Below are 11633 nucleotides of genomic sequence, written 5' to 3' on the forward strand. Positions count from 1 at the left end.
TGATTTTTTGAAAATTTCACGCACAGTATGTTACATACAATGCAAGTTGTAGGACTAATGAATATATACGCTTTTTCATAGATTAGTCAAAGTGACAATTGAAAGCTGAATATGATTTTTTCGACTAGGCTATATTAGGTGGCAGTTACAGTTATAAGGCTGTGTACTTGAGTAAGATACGGTAGCCTGGGTCAAGTCAAAAAGAGAGAAACCTTCAGCGGAGCCGCTTCATTATATTCGGTTTAAAGGTTCAAAATCGTCACTATTGACATTCGCAAGATCTTAAAAAAAACTTTGAATTAAAATTATAATTGATTCGTAGAGAAGCTAGACTTAAACAAGTAAGAAAGTACTAAGTTTGGGTGCAACCAAACATTTTATACTCTATATTTTATTATTCGCGTCGTGCTGTATGGTGCAGAGACATGGCCGATGACAACATCTGTTGAGTCGACGTTGCGAGTTTTCGAGAAAAAGGTTCCACGAATATCGCATTCGATGGAACGATGAGCTGTATGAGATATACGACGACATTGACAAAGTTCAACGCATTACCCGCAGAGGAAAGCAAAGGAAAGGGAAGACCTCCACTCCGTTGGAAAGATTAGGTGGAAAAGGACTTGATTTCTTTGGAATTTTCAATTGGTGCCATGTTGCGAAAAGAAGAAACGTCTGATGAGTAGTTGTTAACTCAGCTATGATCGTGTAAGCGGTGACTAACTGACTACACCAGTAAAGAAGAGAAGATCTTTCAAAAATCAAAGGCATGGAAATATCATAAGAAGCAATACGTCAACCTGAAGTAATGCAAAAGCGGTCCCAGGGTGGGCGACGGTTCCTTAGAGAGGGGGCTTTTAGTGACCTGCAAGTGGCACAGTAGATAGGTCCGATGAGGGCGTCATACAGAGAATTGGAAGTTATAGTAATTAGTTATAGGTTATAATATACATATGTAATTAAGCAAATTCCACATAATATTAACACCCCACACTAATAAAATATTACCTGCGTTTCATTAAAGTACCTCATTATAATCACTAATCCTATGGAATAAAGTTAGCCGGATACTCGAAAGTCATGACATGAAGGCTAGGTCAAGTTTTCATCCAATTTTAAATAAAAAAATGCACAGTTATGAGTAAAACATGCTATGTAATTTTCATTGAGATAACTCACACGTAGGTCGATTTGGTTGATATCGGTAGGTCAGATCCCGAAATTGTGTGCGGTATTTGGATTTAATTTTCGCTAGTGCTGCTGGGTCATATCTTACCGAGAGCGCGTATTTTCATTCAACCAAATTCATTAACTACAAAAGAGAGTATGCCGGTTATCACTAGAAATCATCTTTTAATCACTTTTAAGACTTATAGATCTCCAATGTACTCGAGAATATTTTCCTTAGATCAGATATAAAGATTTTAAAATTGTAGCCCACAGGCTTGCAATTTTGATAGAACGAGAAGATTTTCGAGGCTTTTTGATTCGATATAACGATACATTTACATTCTATCCGTATTATTTTGAAAAATTTGAAGTTTTTGAAATAAAATTTTCAAAATAATTAAAACGCCATTTACATAATATATTCTGTGGGCAATCGGATTACCTTGACGCTCAATTCACACACTTCGAAACACAATGTTGGCACACCTGGACGGCTAAACAATCACAGCTCCTTTGTGCACTCGACATTTGTGATGCCTTTACCAGCACAAAAATCTAGCCGTAAACTTCGCACTCGACAGGAGTAAAGTCGCAACAAAAATCCCGTTATTGGCGCCCAAACACATCAAGCCGTTGGGAGCTGCCGCGCTGACAGGTTATAGGTGATTTCTTCAGTCAAGTTCTTACACACAGCTTTGCAGTGAAAGACAACGAGAGTGAGTGGTGGAATTAATAAGTGGCATAGAATCAACTAACATATCTCTTTAATGCATTGTGCTTTCTTATGCCTGACATGCATTGTGTGCTCGCTTTTATTTGCTTGGATTATTGATAGCGACATGTTTGCTCTGCCATGTTTGACAAGCTTGATATGTATGTTTGTGTAGGTGTGAATTAGGTGTAAAGAATTGATTTGAATTTCTTTGCTCGCATTCAATGAATAATTCGATTTGGAATAAAATGTCGTCTAGCCGAACGATTGTGCTATTCTGATGTTGGACGGCAAGATTGAAGTTTGCTCTGGGAATTCAACCAAATTCTATCAAAAATAAATTGAATATAAAGCTGAATAGAATGCGAATTGTAAATGAAATAGGTAAATAAATTATTTATAGATATACATTTTTAAGAAAAAACAAAAAATATTCTTCATACCTTAGGGTTTAAATTTAATAATTGAATACTTTGGGCAATTGTTATTACAGTTTGCCTGAAATATATTCAAAATGTGTACCCGATTCTATTTGAGTACAATTTATTGTACCTCCTGGAAAAAGCAGAGAGTGACCTTGTTACAGAAGACAATTAATCCAGTCTCTAACTCATATCGACTGCTCTGTATATTGGACACGATTGGCAAGATATTAGAGCGGATAAAATGTAAACGATTAGAGCTGCATACAGAAAAGGAAGAAAAGAAAGATCTGTCCGATTAAGAAGCTTGCTGGCATAGCTAACAAAGCAAAAGAAGGTAACAAATGGCTGTATGGTACAAAGGTATAGTGCTCAGCAGTCACGTTTAAATCGGCAAACCGGTGCATATTACAGGTGCTTTAGTTCTTAGCTAAGATTTTATCCAGCTGCCTGCCTCATCACCTATGATACGGATGGCGGACAAAGAAAATATGCGGAAATAAGCGGCGTTACACCAGGTTATGTGCCTGCCTCCTTAGATAGGAAACATGGAGAAACAGATTTCTACTTGATGCAGGTTTTGACGAGACACGGTTATTTTAGAGAGTATCTCTATAAGTTTGGTCGAGTTGTTCCTTTTGCGACAGCAGCGGAGAAAACGCAGTGCACATCTTCTTGTTCTGCCGGCTGGAAAAGGAGAGAATCGATCTAGAGGAATTGACAACGGAACGAGTGACACCGGATAACATAGTGTGGTTTATGACTGAATCAAGGCTAGTGTGGAAAAGCGTGGTGAGCGTGAGTGGTAACTCAGCGAAGATAGAAGAATGAATGAGGAGTTTTACATCTTGTGGGGACTACTTCCCGGTACTTTTTTGTCACAATGTACATCAAAATTTGGGGCTTTTAGGTGTAATTTTGTATATTTGTAAAACTAATTGCAAATTCAAAATGTTTTTTCAATAGCCTACAGTATGATAATTGCTTTCAGGCTGGAAAAATGCAAAAATGTAAAAAAATAGAGACGCGGACTAGAGTTTCAAAAAAACTAAAATGGATAGTAAGAGCAGCTTTTTAGTTTCTGTTAAGCAGCAATAAAATGTCGAAAATTTTACCCATAAAAATTCTAAAATATCAGATATTAATTGTAACTATTTTCGTTTAATAAAAATAATACGTCATATGTGATTAAATGCAGCTCAGCAGCTTTCCAGTTTTTCATACTACACAACAAATTCTCTTCAAGCCTAAAACCCTTTAAAACATACATAACTGCTGTATGCTTATGACATTCCCAAGAATTTTTTTGCCTGCTCTGCATGTATGTGTTATTTATTTACATTTTTTATACAACCAAACATGACTTACCAAACCATTTTTTTTGCCTTTACATTGCCAACTCGTGCGCCAATTACAACGCGCTAGTCACAGCCTCCGACAACTGCCTGTCTGCTTGATTGTCAAACTGACTGTCTGGTCGCAGAAATGCGCATCGCTTAAATTTATAAAAAAACAATGAATTTGCGACAGCAATGAGTTACATTTGTCAAAAGCTCGCGTGTCCGTCACGCCGCTTTTTCACTGAATTTCAAATATTCAATTACTCATACGCCATGGCGTACGGACAATGCCGAGTAGTAGGTATGTATTTATTTATTCATTTRTTATATAAATGGATATACACCACTGCGTGTGTTTTGTTTCGGCAAACTTTTCAGCTTTTTCAACTCACATTTCATATTTTTACTGACAATATTTGCCGCTGATAAAACGTTGCCCTTGGCTTATTTTTGTGTAATAATTTTCAATCATATTTGATTATGATTTTGTGCAACTTTATATTTTTGAATTAGTTGATCTCATTAAATTTGTCGTAATTATGCTTTATTATTGTGTTGCCACTTTATTCACTCTCAATTACTACTGAATTTTTGTAGAATTTTATATATTTTAAATAAATTTTGTTTTGCCGAAATGTTAATTTCTAGGCAAATATTATTTATTGTTGCATAAATCGGTTTTTAGTTTGTTGTTTGGTTTATACCGTTTTTTTTTCTCTGTTTAAGTTATTTGTTTGAATTTTAATTTCACTTCGATTTTCTTATTTGTGTTGTCGAGCTTATTGTGCCCTTTTGTTTTGCATCATTGCCTTTTGCTTGCATTTGCTTTTATAGTTTATTTTATTATTTGTTGCTCTGTTGTTTAGCATCCACATACACTAAAGGTAAACATTTCAGTCGAAGGTAAATATTTTAGCTTTTTCATCACTTTTGATATTTTAATGCATTTTTCATACAATTATTATTTTTTCTTCCTCTGTTTCTCTTTTGTTCTGTTGGTTCGTCATTTTAATTGGCGTTTGGTTTACTTTGCTTTTATGCAGAGATTAGTTTATTTGCATTTTGACGGTAACTAAAGTACGACTAAAGTAAAATATACTTTTTGAATTTAATGGTTTAGCTCTTAAATGTTGCTTGTTATTATAAGAGTTTGTAAATTTGTGGGTCGATGGTTTTTTGATTTTCCGCTGTATTATCTAAATATTCTTCAAGTACACTTGGTAAATCTTACTTTAATGAAGAATCTGGAGTAATAAATCAAGTGGAGTTTTCTCCCACTTGACAGAGGCATAATCAGCAAATAAAGTTTTCTCATTTTTACAATGAAATGGAGAAATCTTTTGCAACGCTGAGGAGTATTGAAATTAATTCTTCCTAACATATAACAACAGTCAATAGCTCCATTAATAACATTTACGATTTCAAGTGATTTAGGTGTAGCAATAAACGAGACTCATAAGACGGTGTGGAGTCAACAAACTTTAAGTAGCGGAGGGAAAATTTAAGAAAAGTCTCCTATCACAGCATACTCCAAGATAGAATGAACATAAAATGCAAACAGTAATTTTAATGGACAGATGTTGATAAATTGGGACGGACAAAGGCAACAAAGACAAAAATTTACACGTAATAGAATTGATGCGACTATTGAAAGAGAGCTGTGTTCAGTGTAAGCTGTGGTTTTTTGGTTTTCAAAATATTTTCAATGTATATCGTATCATAGATATACACCGTTGCAATAGTTTTAACAAACCTTCGAAGCACTTTGCCACTCTGATTGAGATATCTCCAAAACATGCGTTTGAACGTATCAGCCACTTTTTCAGGTACCGAAACCCATTGATCTCTTAGGTTATTTTTTTCATATGGGACTAAAAAGAAGTCATTAGGAGTCTAGACAGGACTACACCGTGAATGACTCATCATAACAATGTTTTAGGAGCTCAAAAAAGCAGTTGTCTTGCACGATGTGTGATAACTCGTATTGTACGTACAGACGTACAGAGTCCGTTGTGGTTTTACGTGAGTTCCTGCCTGCGAAGGCCTAGCCCCACGGTGCTTTCTATTGCTAGAAGCACATAGATCAAAACAATGCGTTGATCAGCGCCCCAAAGCTTAAGTGTATGCACCTGCACCATACTCTGGAGAACCAAAGCATGAGTGCTGCACATACACTTATACTTTGGTTCCAATTGGTTAGGGTGGGACTCCCCTATGATGGGTGGGCCAAACCCAATGAGCAGATTGGAGTTTCCTCCCAGGGCTAACTTCTCCCCGTGCCACCATATTTAAGTCTTTGGTATGACTTTTGTAACTTTTGGCTACTACCAGTTTGAGTCCATAGTAATCCCACTCATGACTGGTGACATTTGTTGCTTGAACAACAAATGCCTTTATATTAGGAATTAATATAAAAACTATAATATCATTAATATTAACTACTAATATTATAGCGCTTATCTGACTTTTAACCATGTTGACATTTAAACAAAGACCTGAAATGTCAGACATAGTGCATTTGGATTTTACGACAGGCATGCCTTACCATGGGTATATTCGGTTTCCTTCCCAACCTGAAGTGGTCCCGCCTACCCGCAGGGGGAACGTACAGACGGACAGACATATAACGAGCTGACTTCAGGGTCTTCAAAATTTCCGCTAAGGTGAGAGAGAATGATCCTCGCTAAGTCAATTCAGTGACGGGCTATCAACGTTCCGCATTTCTCGTTTTTTTTTTTATTAGGGAAGCCCACTACGTTCAAATATTCTTTGACCCTTTTCAACTTGTTATGAATTTATTGTTCTATACATTCTGAAATATTTCGACATGATCAGCTGGTTAGCTTTAAATTGATTATAAGATTTTTAAGTATTTGAAGATATTTTGATACAATTGTCTGCATTGAAGGTAGATGTTTGTGTACTCCCAAAGACAATTTAAAAAACAATACAGTGGATCCCCCACAGACCAAACACCAAGCCATAAGAATGTTTAAGAAATATTCTTGTTTAATTATAAGTACAAAACAATTCCATTTAATTTTGCAATTTATAATTATAAATTTGAGCAAAAATGTAATTATATTTAATATTTCGTAGAGCTTCTAATAAAATTTAGGTACTTTTATGTTCAGCAGATAATTGCGACAACAACATTTGCAAACGCATGCATCTCTCTACAACGAAGCAGTAGAAGCCACTAAGTTGTATTCTCTCTTGATTGAATAGAACACTACACTTGAGGTCATAAACCATTAAATGCACCATTAAATTTTGTGGAAACTGAATAGCGCTTGGTGCTATTTTCTTTGTTAAATGACGCTGAGGGTAGAACGCAATTAGGGAAGAAGCGTGGGAAGCCCATAAAATATAGTATGTTATATGCAGTCAGATACAATGATTCTAAGTATTCATGAGACCATATATACATACAAAAGGACAGTTAAGTGGTGTGAAGAACAAAAAATGTAATGAAAGTAATGATGTTGCCACATCAAAATTAATTTGAGGGGCATTTTTGTGAATATCTTCCACCAAAGTAGACCGATAGGGACAGCAAACGAAGCTTTCCCACTCTTTTGACATTTCTCTTCAGTAAGATTTGCCATTTCATCATGGAAAGATATACGATCCGAAATTTTGAGTCAGAGGTCTCATCATTTTCATCGAAAAATCATCTTCAGCGATGAAGCACATTTTTGGCTAAATGTTTTCGCCAAAAAGCCATATATGCGTTATTGGGCAAGCAACTATCCACACGTATTCCATGATTCCATAATTGGACCGTACTTCTTCCGTGATGATCAAGACCGTGATGTTATTGTGATTGGGAATCGCTGCCGCTCAATGATAACCACAAATTTTTGGCCCGAATTGGATGGTATGGACTTGGGCAATATCTGTTTTTAATAGAATGGCGCCACAAGGCACACAGCGAATGTCGCAATCGATTTATTGAAAACCAAATTGAGTGAATGTGTTACCTCCCGAAGTTTTTGTCAAATGGTTGCCGCATTCGTGCAATTTGGCGCCGTTAGACTTAGAAACCAATTAATTATTTTTTCCTTAAATGGAATAATACTAGTGACGTTAAATTTAAGTAAATTACATTTTGCAATTTGTGGACATAACGTTGTTTTTGCAACGTATTTAATTTCAGAAGGTTTGGCTTGGTTTTTAATTTTTGCATATTGAGATAGATAGATTTTTCAAGAATGTGCTATCAAGTTGATTTCAAGTTGAAACCTGTTAATTGACAAAAGTTATTGGTCGTATAGTGGAATGCTGTCAAGAGCATCGATCCATCACGGCTTACCATAAACGCGTTTTTCTCAAAACCATGATTTTCGGGTTGGTGAAAGTCTTACAACGCGCAAAAATTGAACAAATGAAATAAAATTGTTTAAATATGCACATCAGGAGCTTATACTGATMCAAGAATTTGCAAAAAYTTTTGAAAATTGTTCGATTGAAAAAAAAAAATTATAAAAACTGGCAGCAAAAATGGCCACAACGTGATTGTTTTTTTTTTTTTGTGTTTTTTTTTGTTCAAAAGTGCATAATTTTTGCTTATTTATTTCTTCTTTTTCCTAGTCGTATCACGGATTACAAAAATCGTACAGATTAAGGAAATAATTTTCGTATGCGTTTCAAATTTTATTTACGAATGCCACCACTTCCGCTATGAGGACCAGTCGCCGCCAACCTGCCGCCATTGTTCGGTACCCGCTTCAATAAATTTTTTTTCGAAAATTGTGCGACAAATTTGGTCTTTTATCTTTTATACTTTTCAAGAAAAAAATTCCAGAAAAAGCGCAGATTTTCGAGCTAACAAGGTGGAAACTTCTTAAATGGGATAAACTGTACAATTTTCTAATTTTTTAATAATTTTAATTTAACTCAGAACTAAGGACATTTGTGTATGTGTAGGAAGCAAAGTAAATGAAGAAAACATTGTTAAGCTCAAAGTAGCAATTGTCAATTCATGGATCATATCATTTTCGAAATTTTTAAAATCATCAATTTTTGGTTTGGTAAAATTTTTGACAGAATAAACTTAAAGAAAAGATTAGTGACAGAAATTTTCAAATTTAATATTTAAAGGCATATTTTCCAAATATCTACGCCAAATAATACATTATTGCTTATGAAATAAAGAAAGAAAGTATTTATTTATTTTTTAATTTCAGTGTATTTACGGTTGCTTTTGCTATTCAAAATAGCAATAGCGTCACAATCTGATATGGTTTTTGTAATTACAAAAGGAAATTAAGGCATTTTGGTTCTGTCGTGCTTCCCTAATCACATTTTATGACTTATTGCACGAAGGCAATTATAAATGATTTAGAGGGGCGGCTGAAAAGTATTTCTTTCGAATAACTGAACATAGATAGTGCGAAATTACAACCACAAAAATATTTTGTGCTCTGATAGAGGGGTATGAACTACTTCTACTTCAATTGAAATAAGGAACATGGGCATTGCTTCAATGCAACTTTTTTGTAGGAGCAGCTATTTCTCAATATATTTTTGAAATTAAACGTAGAAGTCGTCTATATAATATACTAAGTAGTCTACAGAATATATAAGATGAAAATTTAGTAAACAAAAGTGCTTTGAACTTTCGAGTATTAATACAAAGGAGCAGAACTAGAACCACTATTGCTGAGAGTTATAAGTAATTTTAAGCAGCTGTTGCGATTTTAACTTCTGTTCGAAAATCTCTCTTTTCAAAATACTTTTCTAACATGCTGGATATTTTACACGTTAGGAAGCATTTTTGGGCTTACGAAATTTCTCATAAAATCTGTCAGAAACTTGTAGTTGCCTCATAAAATTGAATTTTTAGTTTACATCAAAATACACAAGTAAAATTGGACACATTTTTAAGCCAAACGAAGAGGCTAAAATTATTTGCATAAACATTTTGTAGGACTGCGATTAAAATCGAGCTTGCTCACTATACATTAAACACATAATTTTTTAAAGCTTCAATGCCAATTTTAATGATAAACTCAACACCTTATATTATAAATCACTGTCACTTTAAACTTTTTGCTGCCTAAAATTTATTGAAATTTTTTTTTGGTTTCCCTTCGCAGCGTTGATTTCACATTCTATATATCATATTAGCTTTACAATTTTTTATATAGTTCAGATCATGACATTCACATTTTTTCTTTCACGTACCATGAAAATAGGTTTTAACGCAATATCACTTAAATTCAAATTGTTTATTTCAAAAATTTTTTAATTAAATTTTGATCTTGATTCATTTTCAGCTGATTTTTTTTTGATTTCATGCAAGCGCTTTATAAAAAATCGGTTTTAATTTAAATTTGCTTTTCTAAATTAATACTTTTTTATTCACACAGAAATTGTAAAAATTATCCAAGTTTGCTTTTTCAACCCGTTGAAGCAACCAAATCGTTTCGCGTGCAGCCTTTGACTGACTGCAGCCAACACAATTCGTTATGGGCTGGTGGGTAGCAATGCTCGGGATCTCTGCGGTCTTCTACGGTATATAAGCACGCACTTTGAGAGCGCGGCGCTCACGCAATGCTGTTTGTAACAGTGTGTAAAGCATAGAATTAACGGATAGCCTTAAAGTACATAACCTCGCATCCTTTGAGCTTGACTAGTCGGCAGACTTCGTTCTTTATTAACAAACATGAGCATATGCATATTTACGTATTGCTATACTATTAGTAACGATAACATTTTCTTTACAGAACAGATGTGCTGTTATGTCATAAGTAACATGACGTAGCGCTCTTTTAGTTAAACAAACGAAAATCAGCAAAAATATTGGTAGAGCTCTGCGTTTCTAGAATCTAGGAGCACCACTTGTTGCCGCTCAGCTCTTATTATGTGCTTGTTCTCTTTATCACAGTAATGTTAGCTCTCTCTACTTGCCTCTCACTGCTGACTTGTCGTCGTGTTAACGGTTATCTAATCTCCGTAGCATGGTAAGGTTCACCGTCACAACAACAACAACTCACTGCAGCCTTGWTTATCTGCGTTTAGCATATAGCAAGCGTGAACGCCTGTGCGTATGCTTATCACTATAAAGCTTATCAGCTACGAACCTAAAACTATGTAAATAAAAGCATATGCGCATTGAACTAAGGCAAATCCATTCATGGGTCTCAATTTTCATACATATTTATGTCAGCAGTAACTTTTGCAAATTTTACACATACTAAGCAAGAAATATGTATAGGCATAATTGTGGACTTTAGTTTGCACTTAGATTAAAATATAGCTCTATTTAAGCAGTATGTATGAGAAAAACATCAGCAGCGAACACTCAGTGTTCATTAAGGGCGTCACTAAGATATAATTAGTAATAGAACTATATTAGTCGTCAAAATTTCGTGAAAGTGGTCACAATTGATCGCATTTTTTTTATATTGTGTGAACGATTCAGCAGCCTACGCAATTTCGTTGCATACATTTATTCTATTTATACTTATAATTAGCACAATTACAGCAAATTTACTGTATTCTTCAAACAGTAGCGCTTAAGTGCCCTTGGCAAGCAGTAAGCAGGCATTACAATCAGCTTTAGAAGCGGTATTCGAAAACTCTTGCAATGCTAAAATTGTAAGCGCACATCATCCTTCATTAATTGATAAATGGCACTTCATTTACAAAGCAGCAAGTTCGAAGTAATAAAAGATTACGCTACAGTGATTACTAGTAAATATATATGTAGCATATTCACTTCACTGCTCTTCTTGCGTTATTATTGTCTCATTATGGGTACCTCAACCTAGTGATAAAATTAATCGGTTATGAAACCACTCTGATGAAATCAGATACTATTGAGCCATCATCTGCACTTACGCTCCGGTTTCGATTGTTTGTTTGTAGAGTTATTTGCGAGTTGCCAGACAACATCTAACGCCCGAAGTCGTAAATCGCAAATATACTCTCATTGATACAATGTAATTACATATTTCGGTATGAGCATTTATATGAGATTGTATG

At 34.8% G+C, this 11633-nt stretch overlaps 1 protein-coding gene across 1 annotated transcript in view; it reads right to left on the reverse strand.

Moving 5' to 3' along the window:
* Positions 1-3724, reverse strand: part of LOC108974973 (transcription factor mef2A) — a 94018-nt gene extending 90294 nt beyond the window's left edge. Inside the window, exon 1 of the mRNA XM_018943136.1 lies at positions 3670-3724. The gene's annotated coding sequence lies outside the window, so the exon portion shown is untranslated. The remainder of the gene's footprint in view (positions 1-3669) is intronic.
* Positions 3725-11633: the final 7909 nt, after the last annotated feature.

Source organism: Bactrocera latifrons, unplaced genomic scaffold (assembly GCF_001853355.1).
Source record: "Bactrocera latifrons isolate USDA-ARS-PBARC rearing strain unplaced genomic scaffold, ASM185335v1 scaffold_6, whole genome shotgun sequence".
Lineage (NCBI taxonomy): Eukaryota > Metazoa > Arthropoda > Insecta > Diptera > Tephritidae > Bactrocera > Bactrocera latifrons.